Below are 13,122 nucleotides of genomic sequence, written 5' to 3' on the forward strand. Positions count from 1 at the left end.
AATGGCATAGTTTCATACCCAATTAAATATTCCAAATACTTCTATTTCTTTTGATCTTTGATTGCGCAACGAAAAACCGGGACAAATAGCTGTCCCGCTTTTGGGACAGTGATTTTAATGGCGGAAAATCGTTTGGCCCCGCGTGTCAAACTCGCGGCCCCGAAGGAACTAGTGGCAGCCCGCAACGTCTCAACAAGAAAAAAAAAAGCTAATAAAAATAATTTTGTGCATAATTCATGGCAATGGAAAAAAAAAGAGAGAAAAATTATAAAAAATGGCAATGAGAGTCTTGGCCGTCTTAATGGTATCTTATTCTCGAAAATTTAAACCAGGCATTATTTTTGTGAGGGGCCCCTCTTCTCTTTGACGCGTTCTACCCCCCTCCGGGGCCGTGCCCGATTCTGAAAATAGTCATATTTCTCCCCCACCATATATTTCACTGGAACGCTTCGTTTCTTCTATTGACAGAATGAATAATTTATTACAAGATATACGGAAGATTGGATGTTGTGAAGATATTTTTTATTTTTTTATGTTAATTTTTTTAAGGAAGGAAAAGCTCATCTCTGCCTCTACCAGGAGTCGAACCCGGGTCCCTCGATTGCCGGACGAGTGCTCTGACCACTAAGCTACAGAGGAGATAGAGATTTTTCCTTCACTATAGCGTATATATGTGCCGAACGGAACCGTGCAATGGACGGTGAACCGATCAGCAATAGCTCATGGACGACGAGCCACCAGAGGGCTAGAATAATTTATTATTTATCTACGGATTTTTTCACAGCTCTTTGTGCCCCCCCCCCCCCCACACCACTTTTCGTGGCTCCCCTTTGAACTAATTTTCATCCATGGCCCTCAGGACAGCAAGGGGGCGTTATGGTCCCAGGTTGAGAACCACTGCTGCAGGGAGGTCCGCGGTGAATTGAATTTCTCTAAAGAAGGGAGTGTCCGCGTCATCAAAAAGGCTGGGAAACACTATTATGAGATAGATCCACCATCCAATTTCAAAACCAAAGAAAATAAACGCATGGTGCTTTGCTGACTGTATTTAATCAGCCTAAAAACTTAGACCATGAAAAATCCATCCCCACATCGCGATAGGCGTTAGACAAACGCAATGCAATCAACATTGATGATATGATGATGGCCGAAGAAAAGAGAGAGAAGTCAACAAGTCTTGTTGTGTGCGTGTGACGAGAACATCTTCATCATCCATCATCCTTCGCAACATGTCTTTCATAGATCAGGGGACTTTCTCGCGTCCTTGTCTTTTCCTGATGGATTTATTCTCAGTACGATCCCGGCCGTGTCCCGGTCTTTTACATGTCCACAAAGACAACAAATGGGAAACCTACGTAGAAAAAAAAATTAGATTCAATTTGATGGAGTGAAATTTCATTAACTTTCAGATTTGAATTTCATCAGCCAAATCTCAGTGTTAAATTTAACAGTGTTTTTCAGCGTTTTCTATCTAACGGCACACTTGAACCTTCAGTTACCCTTCTGCGGCACACTAAAGATAAAAATGGTACATAAAAGTACAGTGTGGATTCCGTTTATTACTTTTCCACTAAGAACGTTTTATCGCTTAGCACAACTAATTTTCGTGGTGCCAACTCTTACTAATGCTCATCGAGATTTCCCGTTTTTAAAGCGTTTTCCCGCTCACAAACGTTTTTTTCATGATGGTTTTCTTTTGAAAACGTTATAAGCGGGATCCAACGCATATAAATGATTTCATTATTTGCAACAGATGTTGAATTTTCCAGAATGACAATGGTATAACAAAGGGTGCTCAACTTTTAGGAGAGTGTGTGGGAAACTTCATTGCTTTGAAAACGTGTTGCGTTCAACTTAAGTCGACTTAACGTGCCGCGGATCACCTTGAAATGATTCGGAAATGTACCGCGGTCACCTTAAGTGATCTGGGACTGTGCCGCTGTTGAACATAAGTGATGGGGGAACTGCACCGGCACCTCTTAAATGTTCTGAAGCTGTGCCGCAGGTTACTTAAGCGATATTTGAATATGTCTCTGGTCCCTTAAGGGCGGTATTCACCGACATGGTTTAAACTATAGTCACAATTTTTTGATAAGAGACAAATTTTTTGACGCGGATCGGTTAAATTCAGGTTTTTAACCAATCTCTTATCCAAAAATTGTGACTACAGTTTAAACCATGTTGGTGAATACGGCCCTAAGTGTTCTGGAAATCTGCCGCTTAGTTCATTATTACAAAATAAGCCATATTAGATGAATTCGAACGGCCACATTTGGCCCGCGGGACAAGTTTAGCATGTATGACATAGCATATTTCTCTCAAACTTTGTAGAAGTGCTTGAAAGAGCTCGGGCATCATTCAGATTCCCATTCGCCAAGTGTTCTTCTAAAGCAATCAAGATCTCAAATGGAACTTGTTAGAAAGTAGTCTAGGACAGTGATTCTCAATCTTTTTAAAGCCCGCGGTCCGGTTTCATTCATTTTCGTTAGTCGAAGGCCCGGTCAAACACACGACCAACGGAAAATGAATGAGGAAGAATGAAACGGCTAATCACTCGCGGCCCGGTATGAATGATATCAGGGCCCTGTACCGGACCGCGGCCCAGCGGTTGAGAAACACTGGTCTAGGAGTCAGTCGGCTTTTCTTGGATTCACCAACGATGTTTGTGATGCATTGATGCATTTCCGGCTAAAAACAAGCGTCGAAGTACTATGCGACCTCATGAGATTATTACCACGAAAAATGTGTATTTAAGTTTAGTTAAACAGTCCGACAAATAATGTTGAGCCGATTTTCCTTAGCACATGATATATCAAGGAAATGTTACTTTCTCGATATTTTGCCGAGCTGAATTCGAAAAGAAAAGTCTACTATCCTGTGCTTATGAATCGAATCAACTAATCGAGATTACGTTAAACATTATTGAACTGGAACTATTGCTGCCATCTATCAAATGAAAAATACAACTGTTGTGATTCTTCTATAGAAATTCATTCCAATTTTTGATTAATGTGTCGTATAGGAAAAGTCAATAGAGTATGATACTGGTAAATATTTTTCGAGCAATAATATTATTTAAGTTGTTAAGTTTTCTCCAAAACTTCGACAGTTGTTAGTTGCGTGCGGAAAATTTACGTTACTAAAATGCTGACAACGTAGCCCAGAACGTCCTCCTCGGCTTTTCGAAATTGCAATCACGAAGAACATAGACCAGACTTATTTCGATTCGGGTTTATATTCTTTTCGATAAAAGCCAAGGAAAACTGCCTTGCGCATTTCAGTAATGTTAGTCTACTGCAAACAAACAACTGTTAAATTTTTGAAGCATACTCGACAATTCAACTAATATTATTGCTCAAAAAATATTTGTCAATATTGTACTATATTGAGTTTTTTGAATGCTGCACGCTAATCAAAAACCGGCTACTAGTTTCAATCGAAGAATCACAGCAGTTGTTTCATTTCAGTAATGTTTCTTATATACAGGGTGGTATAGGCGTACGCAGAATTTTCTCGAGGGGGGTTTCAGATTTTTTTTTTCCTTCTGAGGGGGGTTTTACTTTTTTTTCTCTGCAAAATAACACTATAATCTTGGCTGAAGGGGGGTTAGAAACCCAACCCCTCCCCTTTGCGTACGCCAATGCAGGTTGTCCGTATAAACTTTAAAAATTCATAAAAACCGGAAAAATAACTGAAATAAAAAACGGTTTGCAGGGTTAGCATCGCTAAGTCACGGGAATTTTTTTAAGACGGGGAAACCCTGAAAAATTGCCAATAGGCTATTGACAGAAGTCAAAGAAAAGATACGCAAATGACGAACAGAATGCCTCCAAATCGTTTATTACAGCAGTATGTGTTCCACATGACCACCACCACCACCACAGAGGATAACACATTGCAGGCGAGTCACCAAGCCAGCAACGGCAGAGTACAGAAGGTCCACATACACGGTTTACAACGGTGAACTGCTTATGGATTAGGAGCGCAAGTTCTTATAACCGTCTCATTTGCATATTTCCACCGAAGTCGCTAGTACCAGCTCCACCTATCGCCTGTTTTTTGAGGTTTTTTTTCCTGTCTTAAAAAGTTCCCGTGACCTAGCAATGCTAACCCTGCAACCTGTTTTTTATTTCGGTTTTTATTCATTTTTAAAGTATCTACGGTCTTTTTTGCCTACCTTGTATATACGTATATATATGGAGGGTTGAGAAATGAAGTGGTGTAAGTTCAGATTTGGGTGATGTGTACTTAGTCACATAAAATACATAAAATAACTAAGAATTTCGATACTCACTTAGAAATGAAGTGTTGTAAGTTGAAGCTGATGAAATAGCCTACAAATGGCAACAATATAATTTTCTTACCCGATAATTGCTAGTAATTTCAAATGCAAATTTCTTTGTCTTGAAAAAAATGTTCAAAGTGACTTACACCACTTCATTTATCAACCCCCCCCCCCCCATATATGCAAACACACATATCTATATACTGGGATTTCCAAAATGGTCTTCGATGTTGTTTATAGTAAATAGGTAATTCTTGAGCCGGTTTTTTTTAATTAAGGAAGAGATATAGTAGAACTTAAGACGTCGTTTGGGAGATTGCAATAAAATTTTGGGATGAGATAAGTCAAATGGTTTTTCTTCACTGTTTTGTGTATCAGAGGAATTTGTAGGGCATTGGTGAACCTGGCTGATGATCTCGATGCATTTAATGGTGGGTAAATTTGTTTTTTTTTGAGAAGAGTTATTGATTTAAAAAGAACAAATATATCGCAGTGGAATTATATTTAAATGATGAAAAAGTTCATGTATAGCGTCAGTGTTATCCTAGTAAGAGATCTAATTATTTTCTCTTGTATTTGCTCAATATTTGTTCATTTTCATCACATCACGGTCATTTTCTGCACACGAGGGCTAATTAGACCGGGACCTACAATTTATTGCCGATTACGAACGGCAGGCTTATTTCTTTATACTCATCGAGACGTGGTGCGCTAACCCCTTGATGTGGGACTCCCAATCTTTTTTGTGTGGTCACGTCGCCGTTTTTGTTGTACTCCTGTGGCAGGGAAGTTTCTGACAAGGACGAACCGGGTATCGAACTCGCGACACCTCTAAACATCCTTTAGGCGAGTATGTTATCGACATGAGCTACCCAACACCACCTATAGAACAAGGCCTCCGCACGAAGTTAGTGACGTCACTACTACTACTACTACTACTACTAAACCATACATGTACCTCGTCCATATTCCTCTGCGGAACCTCTTACGAATCGGTACATTTGTTGGAATGGGTGTGTGCGTGTAGTGAAACCTGACGTGTGAAGTTTGTTTCTGTGTAATGCTTGTTTTGTGTAGTGCTGCCATCTGCCACCAGCTTTTTCTAACTATGAGTGAAGTGTAATGATTGAATAATTGTATCGTTGTGTTGGCCTGTTGCTCTCTGTGGCGAGACTTTTCAATGGGGAGATCGGCTCGCATTTGCACCTCGAAGTTGGGAACCACAGGAAACCAACTTCAGCCGACCACCACTGTGGCGACGGTGGGGTTCGAACCTGAATCCTCGCGATGGGAGTCCGTCAATAGTGACGTCACTGAAGAAGGACATTTCATCTATTGCCATTGGATATAGTAAGCCGACGTACGCGATATCTTTACCTTTTTTTGCAGTATATCCAATGGCAATAGAAGAAATGGCCTTCTTCGTTGACGTCACAGGCTTTGTGCGAAAGCCTTGTTCTATAGGTGGTGTTGGGCTACCACGCCCTATTTGCACAAAAGGGTGAATCGTACTAATGCAATCATTGCCCAGATAGCAATAAATGTGAGTGAAAAAACGAGTAGTAAAATGATAGTAGGAAAGAGAAGTTTACATTGTCTTTGATGTGATAAATTTTAGACTGAAACGAAGTTTTGACTGAATATACATCACATGTGATTTAAATTTTAAATTTTTGTCAATGTAGATACCGAGATATATGATGGTGCACGTTTGCACTAATGGTGAGCAGGTACAGTGTGAATCGGGAATAGAGTTACGGAAAACCAAGTGGTAGTTAAAATCGGTGTTATCCTGCAAAGAGAAATACATATATTTTGTTTTAGATATGTTAATTCGAAGGCCATTTGTGTGTGTGTGTGCCAAGATTCCAAAATATAATTTCTTTAATTACTTAATTCCCTCTTTAATCCGTCAAAATTCAATGCGGATTATCATAATCTCGTATTTTAGATCCAGAAAAATTACAATCATACGCTCACATCCAAATATTAGAAGAAAGCGTTGTCTCTATGAATTCAGCCGCCTCACGCGATATCTTTTATTTAACCTTCACACTTATTTTCCTGAAAAAAAAAAATCATTTTCCAGATTTTCCAGATAAATGCACATAAAAAAAAATTCATACATATACACACACGAACTTAAGTGAACAGGAAAAAAGTGTATATAACACAGTATAAAAGTTCCAGAATAAATTAGGAATCCGTATCAGTTGATTTTTATGCGCTATTAAAAACGTCGAAAATTGTTCGTGGAGACAAACCTGGGAGAAAGGGGGAAAAAAAATGGAGATGGGGGAAGGGGGGGGGAAACGGTTTTTTAGGGGGAATAAATAATAATAATAATTCTGGAAAAATAAATGTGAAAAAAATCCCGTTATCGGAAAGAGCTTTTAGTCCCACTCTCACTCTCCTTATTTTTTTTGTTGCTCTCTTTTATAAATGCATATATAAACGGGAGTATTCACCTCATCTCAAGCAAATAAGCCTCACTAGATTTTTGAGAGAGAGAGAGAGGAGAGGGGGAAAAAATCCCTTTTAGGGAATAATTTTTTTTCCATAAAAAAAAATTTTTTTAGGAAAGGAAAAATTTTTTTCCTGTTTTTTTCCCCCCGTCACTCCCTAATATTGATATCAGTAGAAAAAATATTTATATATATACATATTATTATTTCTTCAATAACTTGTTGGTAAGCTGAGATAGCGGACAGTAAATTGGGGATTTTTTTTTTTCTTCCAACCCATAGTTTTTAAAAATTTTTTTAATGGAAAATTTAAATTATCTTAAAGGGGGAGAGAGAGAGAGAGACTCGACAGTTAAATTAATTAAGGAAAGTCGTTTGCTAACCACTTGGATAAATATTGAGATAATTTCTGGAAGATGGTACGGGGGAAATTTTTTTTTTTGAATTTTGGGGTAAAAAAAATTTTTTTTAGGGATAAAATTATTTTCTGTATTTTTTTTTTTTTTTATTCCCGTTTTCCCTTATCCTACAGAAAATGAGAGAGAGAGAGAGATATCATCTACCAGATTGTTGACTTTTTCAATTTAGTAGTTAAAAAATTTCCAGGGAAATTTTTTTTTTTTTTTACCGGTTTCAATTTGTCAGATTTTTTTTTTTCAAAGATAATTTGAATTTTTTTTCGAAATAATAATATTTTTCCGGATTTTGTATCGGAGTATTCCTGTATTTTAGTAATAATCATTCCAAATTATTGAAATTGGTTTTTTTTAGGAAATTTTTTTTTCTTAATACTTATCAATATTACTTCTAATTTTCAATATTAATTAATTCTGGGAATTATTACTATTAGATGATGTTTAATTGATGTTGAATTTAATCTATTTTGAGTTACATGTTTGAAATTTTGATTTTCTACACATGAATATTTTCAACTTGGGCCGCGATGAGGAAATAGGCCTTGAAAATGTTAACGTGTTGGCTTTTTTTTTGGACTTCAGGGCTTTCCGCTCGGCCTACTAGTGAAAGGAAAATAGTCGCCGTTAGGCCGCAGCGTTTTCAACCTTTGTGATTCTTATAGGTTTTTTAGAAGACATTTCGGGGAAAAAAAGCTGTCCATTTTTGAATAAATTTATTTCCTATGATTATTTTTACATCTTTTGTAAATTCTTAATCCCTCGGGATTGGAATTACAGTAAGCAAGTATAATAATCCAAGAAAAATGATGCCGAATTGACCAAAAGATGTTCCAAAGAGAGAATCCCAAATAAGACAAGGTCAAAAATCTCTAAACATTTATAGAACATTTTGAAAATTACCTGCCAGTAAAATAATACAGTAGCCGCCGCTTATGGAATCACTGGTTATAAGAATCGAATCGGCAAAAAAAAAAAAAAAAACCCAACGTTATTTTAAAGTAGAAAAATCATCAGTTATAAGAATCAATTTCCGCTTATAAGAATCAATTTTTTTTCCTCCGAAACCGCTACCGTTGATATCAGTAGTGGGAACTTGCAAAATATTTTTATTATTCCACAAGATTATTTTTGAGGACCACTTATTGCCACTCTTAACTTTATAATAATCATCCTATATTGACTTCCCCGAAAGGGCCGTCGTGAGAGCATCGTGCCCCCCACCGCCACGGGCCAAGCGAATTTTCTGCGGCCCTACCTAGGCAAAAATGTTTTCCTACGAATTTACATGCTTACTTTCGAAAATTTCAGCCATATTTCATTTTGGGGAGGGGGGTACCCCCGTCTTCTTTTGGGCATATGCGTTAAGACGGCACTGCCACTCCCACAAACAGTGAGGATTACAACTTTGTAGTAAAGTGAGCTTCCATGAATGACCAAGGGTTGCATCTGAGGGAGGAGAAGCAAACGGTCTGGTGACCCGGGCGGTGGACTAGAGGGGGGGGGGGGCGAATTCGATTTTTTACTGCTCCTTGTACATTTTTGTACGGGGGGAGACAAAATGTGTGCTTCCGCCGGTTGACAAAATACCTAGTCGCGTTCCTGAGGGTGGGAAGGTTTATCAGAGCAAGAGGTTTATGGTAGAAAAAGAAAAAATAGACACTCTCTCTCTCTCTCTCTCTCTCGTAGCTCCTATCGACCCCCTGGACCATTATAGCTCACTTTGGGAAACATTGATGAGCTATGCAATCGGGCAATAGTTACTGTATGCCACTTTCGTCAGTCTACATTGACAACGAATGATGTCTAAGGATAACGATATGCTATGGATATTCAAACTGGATTTAAATTTTATATTACTAAGAAATTAATAAAGAGGTTTTTTAACTTCAAAAACATCATCTTGGCTTAAGACCTCCCCCCCCCCCTTTTTGCGTACTCCAGTGGTAACTATACATGAGCAACAGAAAGAAAAAATCTGGATACAGGAATCAAACCGCTTATAAGAATCAAAATAACTGAACCAAACGTGATTCTTATAAGCGTTGGCTACTGCATGTGAATTAAATATTTCCAGTAATAAAAGCATTCAGAAATGGATTAAGTTTCAGAAGTTTTCACCAAAGGTTATTATTCCGTATAGACTTCAGTTGTTGTTTCAACATGGAATGGATTTCGTACAAAGACTTCATTCCTCTTTGATGAAATACCACACTCATTAAAGACTCATCTTTTATTATTAAATCGATTCTTAAAATTTAAATTAATTTTTTTTCTTGTATTTTATTTTTCTTCTCATTCTATATTCTTATTAACAAGTTTTTCTGAGTTTTAATTATTTAATTATTTTCTTATTGGGTTATTTCTCTTTGGTTCTACAATTACATAATTCATATTTACAATTTCCTTGAGAATTTCTCATTTGTAATTTTTTGTTTGCAATATTTTATGAATCCTTTTAATTGTTTTTTTATATTTTATTTTTCTTCATATTTACAATTTTCTTGAGAATTTATTGTTTAGAATTTTTTAAATAATATCTTACGAAACGTTTCTGGATTTTAATGGTTTAATTTTTTTTCATATTGAATTTTTCCCCCCTTATTTTAAAGCTTAATTCATATCAGCAATTTTCTTGAGAATTTGTTGTTTCTGTAATATTTTACGAATTAATTTAATTTCACGAATTCATCCTGGATTTTAATTATCTAATTCATTTTTTTTTCTTATTCTCTATTGCTTAATTAATTTTTATAATTTTCTTGAGAATTTGTTACTTGGAGATTTTTTTTTGAACAAGATTTTACGAATTATTTCTAAATTTGAATTACTACTTATTTAATTATTTTGTTATATATTGCGGATTTCATTTTTGTTCACTATTTGAAATTTAAAAAAAAAATTCCCGCAGTATTTTCAAGTATCTAGACTTGATAAAAGCTTCAAAAATCGTGTTATACGAAATAAATGCAGAGATAGATTCAACTTCATACGAATCAATCAATTTCTAAACTTATTGAGGTCTGTCTCATTTTTACGATATAAGATGTTTTAAGAAGAACTAACTTCGAACAATTCCCTATCACTTTTAAAAGCTTTTCAAACGCTATAAAATGTCTTTGAAAAGAAAAGCTCTTCTAATAAACTTTTATCCTCACATAAAAAGACTCTTTCCTCTCTTATACACCGTATATTTCTTTCCTTGACGCAATAAGCGTGTGGATCCTTGACTTGAAATCCATGATACCAAATGTCAACTTAATGATCAAATCAAGATTATTTCATCCAAAAAGGGGGGAAAAAACGAAAAAAAAACAGGAGGGGAATATATGAGAATTCCCTAAAGGTTCTTAAAAACCACTTCTGACATTTGTTCCGAAGCAAAACCAGCCGGCAGATGTGTCACGTGTTCTGTGGAATTTTCAACCGAAAAAAAAAAAATTTATCCAGGTCCTCTCTCACTCAGGAGACAGGAGAGGATTCACCACTACCATCATCATCATTTCTACTACCAGGACAACATCCAGTATCCTCTCTCTCTTTCTTGTTTTTCTTCATTCCTGTTCGAACTATTTTCAAAGCACTGTACTGACTTGATGTCCTGATTCTGATTCAAGAGAGAGTAGAGTCGAGTGGTGGAGGAATACGTACATCCACCCACACACAGACGCACATACATCCAGGACAGGAGATTGTGGGACCGGGAGAAAAAAAAAAAGAGATGAAGATGGGGGGGGGGGAAAGCGGGAAACACCACTTCCAGGAGCTTGTAGTTTTAACCGCAGATGGTGTGAAGAGCGATTAGGACTAATGTGGTTGGTTTGGTCCTGGAGAGGGAGAGAGGGGGGGGGGGGATAAAAAAAAATTCCTGGGTTTTTTTCCCCCTCTCACTGTTGGTAACCGGGACGGATCATCATTTCATTTTTTTCCCTCTCCCTGTCTTCATTGTTTTCGTATTTGGATGGAGAGGTTCCTTTTTTCCCCTCAACAAAACGGCGCCATGTTGTATATTTGGTTTCGTCCTGGAGACTTATACACAGAGAGAGAGAGAGAGAGATTTTGGTTCTCTCTTTTTTTTTTAGGTAGTCCGACACCAGATAAGCAGTATTTTGATGGCCTGATTTGGCAACAGGGATGCGAATCTTTTACGTAGAAAATTTTACGGGACAAAATTCTTTTTAAATTTTTTTTTCAGAGTCCAGTCATCGTTTCAAGCTTTGGTTTTTCACCATTAGAAAAAAAATATATATTTTTTCAATTTTTTTTTTTTTTTTGCCATTCTTATGTCCATTTTAAGACAGAACGCATCTATTAGACATGTTTTTTGGTGTTTACCATTTTTTTAAGAGAAAAACAGAAATGGTTTTACGCGTCTAAAAAAATAGGAAAGTTTTTTCGTAAAAACAAAAGTTTCAAATTTCTGTTTTTTGAAAATTTGCTTCGGCCCAAATGACTCCCGAAACTGACTTTTTATACTTTTTGCTGCATTTATTTACACTTTTTCCAAGTTACTTTACTATACGCTTGCATTAAACTTTCTTTAGGAATTCACTAATGGGTAAAGTGAGTATAAATTTCCCTTATGATGTACGTAATTTTCATTTTTCAACTTACGGCCATTCTGTCCAATCTGTGCGTGTAATTTATACAGTTTTTCCCCAAAATGAGCGATAATGGGTCCCCAGGAGGCCGATAGAAGGAACCAGGAGAGCGGCAGAGGCTACAGATGCAGTTTACAATCCAAAGGAAATTTCGAACAAGTACGGGATTTCCTTCACGTTGGCTGTGGTTTTTTGCGGTTTATGTCCAACAAAGACTTTTTATTATCTTTTACTTTAATTATCTTACCCTGCGTCGCGTACCAAGAATCGTGGGACTGGGGAGAAGCAATCATTTTTATGGCTTTCAAAACAAAGGCCATAGAATAATGACGGGACGGGATGGACATTTCGAAATGGATAGCGGAGGAAGAATATAGAAAAGAGATCGTCCTGGAACTGAACACGCTGAACCTATTCATGCCGGCTAGTGGTTGCCTGATTGATTGATGACCGCTCACGCCCAGAGCTGTTGATAGTGGTTGCCTGAAGCATTTTGCGGTTTGTGTCGAACAAAGACATTGTATATGACATGAATGTCGCTCTCCACTTGTTAATAGAAGATATACGGAAGACTGGATGTTGTGAAGATATTTATTATTTGAGATGTTAATTTTTTTAAGGAAGGAAAAAACTCATCTCTGGCTCTACCGGGAGTCGAACCCGGGTCCCTCGATTGCCGGACGAGTGCTCTGACCACTAAGCTACAGAGGAGATAGAGATTTTCTCGAGCTATTAGCTGATCGGTTCACCGTCCATTGCACGGTTCTGTTCGGCACATGTACGCTCTAGCGAAGGAAAATCTCTATCTCCTCTGTAGCTTAGTGGTCAGAGCACTCGTCCGGCAATCGAGGGACCCGGGTTCGACTCCCGGTAGAGGCAGAGATGAGTTTTTTCCTTCCTTAAAAAAATTAACATCTCAAATAATAAATATCTTCACAACATCCAGTCTTCCGTATATTTTGTATAAAGACATTGTATTATATTTCTCTACCCCGTGTGACAACGCAAGCATCGTTGGACACCCCCCCCCCCAGTATTGCCTAAATACCAGCAGAAAAGACAAGACATCTTCTATGTAGCTATAGGTATCTCCTGTCTTCGACACTCAGACGAGGATATTGTAGCATTGGTGACTACACGACCGAGTGGGCTGGTGACGTGGCGTGCTAGTCGCACACTATTCCAGTATCTCACAATTCTGAAATAGCTTGCGGTCATAGTGGCTGAACGTTGACCTGAACATATGGGTGATCACGCATTCTGAAGTAATAATAAAACAGGAAATTTTCCTGTTATACGATTATTTCGAAAATAGTCCACTTTTACGAAAATATCACTGTTGAAGAATAGAAATATAA

General features: G+C 37.4%; 1 long non-coding RNA gene across 2 annotated transcripts in view; it reads right to left on the minus strand.

Moving 5' to 3' along the window:
* Positions 1-1,031: 1,031 nt before the first annotated feature.
* The window catches only part of LOC149079820 (uncharacterized), a 127,692-nt gene continuing 115,601 nt past the window's right edge, over positions 1,032-13,122 (minus strand). For both annotated transcript variants that reach the window (XR_016193644.1, XR_016193645.1), the window contains exon 5: positions 1,032-1,351. This is a non-coding gene — a long non-coding RNA (uncharacterized LOC149079820). The remainder of the gene's footprint in view (positions 1,352-13,122) is intronic.

Source organism: Pholcus phalangioides, unplaced genomic scaffold (assembly GCF_987345545.1).
Source record: "Pholcus phalangioides strain wild (caught in Gottingen) unplaced genomic scaffold, Ppha-v1.0 ptg000012l_1, whole genome shotgun sequence".
NCBI lineage: Eukaryota > Metazoa > Arthropoda > Arachnida > Araneae > Pholcidae > Pholcus > Pholcus phalangioides.